Source organism: Dipodomys spectabilis, unplaced genomic scaffold, assembly GCF_019054845.1.
Source record: "Dipodomys spectabilis isolate Male_0828 unplaced genomic scaffold, ASM1905484v1 ptg000279l, whole genome shotgun sequence".
Classification (NCBI taxonomy): Eukaryota; Metazoa; Chordata; class Mammalia; order Rodentia; family Heteromyidae; genus Dipodomys; species Dipodomys spectabilis.
In genome coordinates this window covers 2,785,080-2,787,404 of record NW_024870956.1, presented here as the reverse complement: position 1 = coordinate 2,787,404, position 2,325 = coordinate 2,785,080, and positions in this window count along the sequence as shown.

Sequence of the window (2,325 nt, the reverse complement as noted above, 5' to 3'; positions counted from 1 at the left end):
GTTTGAGTGCTCTCATAGTAAGCACAAAGACCAATGTTTGATTCCTCAGTGCCACAAAACAAAAAACGCAGAAGTTCTGTTGTCTTTCAATCAATTGAGTGCTAGCCTTGAGCACAAACGTTTAGGGACAGTGTCTAAGCTCTTACTCAAGCCACAGGTCTGATGCCAATAAAAGGTAGGATATTCTAACTGCAATTATAGAAGGGCAGAACTTCAAATACCTCATTACAGAGCAAGCTAGGAGTCTGGTGCTGACAGCTGCCACCTAACCTGACTTAGCCACATGTAAACCACTGCAACCCAGCTCCATGGGTTAGCCATTTCATCCTGACTTATGCCCATCATCCTAGCTTCTCAGGGAATTTAAAACCCAGCCCTGGCAGGAAGTCTGAGAGACACCTCAAAATGTGGCTCCAAGTGGTAGAGCTTTGAGTTCAAACCCCATGGCTAACACCCCCTCCCCAGAAAAACATCCCACTAAACCATTAGATGTGAACTTGTATGGTTTGTAAAATTTTCTTCAAAGAATGGTGATACTGATGAAAGCACCCTAATTCTAATGATAGCTTGTAGAATGGAGCTATGTGCTGAGTCCTCCATAGGGTGCTCTGTTCTGAGTCCTGCACAAAGTGCTGTGTGCTGAGTCTTTCAAAGGATGCAGTATGGTGAGTCCTGCATTGGGTGCTGGGTGCTGAGTCTTTCACAGGATGTTGTGTGCTGAGCAGTCCAAAGAGTGCCATGTGCTATGTCCCTAACCAGGTGCATTCTTACATCTTGTCTATGTAAGAGCTCCATAACTTAGATGATTATACAGACAAGAATATTGAGGCTCAAATAGGTCCCCATGTCAGGAACAAAATTATGCATCATTGAAGACTCGTGAGTTGTCTACAGCAGAAAATGGTTTGGTTTGGTTTTTCTTGGTCAAGAACCTTGAACTTGGGGCTGAGGCACTGTCCCTTACCTCTTGGGCTCATGGCTAGCACTCCACCATGTGGAGCCATGGACCCTCTTGAAGCAGAGGCCATGGCCAAGGGGTCAGTAGCTGAAGTCTGTCATCCTGCCTTCTCAGGAAGCTGAGTTCTAAAGATCTGGGTTCCAAACTATCCCAGACACAGAAGATACCATGAGACTATTATCTCCAATTAACTACTAAGAACCTGAAGGGGAAGCTGGGTGCTTGAGGTCATGTGGGTTATCCTACCTACTCAGGAGGATGAGCTCTGAGGATCATGGTTCAAAGCTAGCCTACGCAGGAAAGTCCTTGAAAAACTTAGCTCCAATGAACCACCAGAAAACCAGAAGTAGCTCTGTGGATCAAGCGGTAGAGCACAAGACTTCAGCTGAAGAGGTCAAGGACAGTACCAAGGCCAAGACTTCAACTCCTTCAATCAACAGCAACAACAATAAAAAAAAGACAGAAATAAACTAACAAAGCTGAAGTAGACTGCTGGAAATGTGCCTTAGATGTTGAATGCTTTGTATATATTAAATCGTGGGCTTCATTTCTCAGGACCACATCACTAGGACAAAGCCTGAAGTGGCTCTGTGGCTCAAGTGGGAGAGGGATATCATTATACAAGAAAAAATAGATACAGTGCTCAGGTCATGAGGTCAAGCCTCAGGAATCATGTATATGTGTGCATGCACACACACACCCTTGCACACACACACACTGTGGTGTGCGAACATACACACACACACATACATCACAGACCAGAAGTGATGTTGTTACACAAAATGGTAAAGCACTGGGCTTCTGCACTGAGCTAATGGTCAGCACCCAGCCCTATGTTCAACCCCAAAACCTAGCCACCCAGGGCCAAACTAGGAGAAATCAAAGGTTTCAAAACCTGATGAGCTTCACCAGTCCTACATGACAGGAAGCTTTGTGATATGCAAAATGTGCTTGGATTTCCAAAGCTTCTAGAAACATAGGAGAGGCATAATAGGCCGAACATTGCCTGCAATGAAACATTTCATTATGTTCAGTGCCCTAGTTGTCTGCCTGAAGGACTGCTGAATTATATTGAGCACTGTAACTGAACATCAGAATATAGTCTCACAAAGGCAGGATAAGTGCACAGAACTTGGCCTGCCATGGGAGAAGGCACAAATGAAGGTCTCCTGTTAGAGCACTTGGGAGAGAGATAGCTAAGAGTACAAAGAGAGATTACTTTTTGTGACCTTCAGAGCCCACCCACACTCATCCTCTCTAACTGGCCCAGGTGGAGTTGTTTGTTACCCAGCTGTACAGGAGTGAGGGCTTCTGTGTGCCTGTCAAGACTGAGAGAGACTTCCTCCAGCAGGTTTGTGATGCAGAGA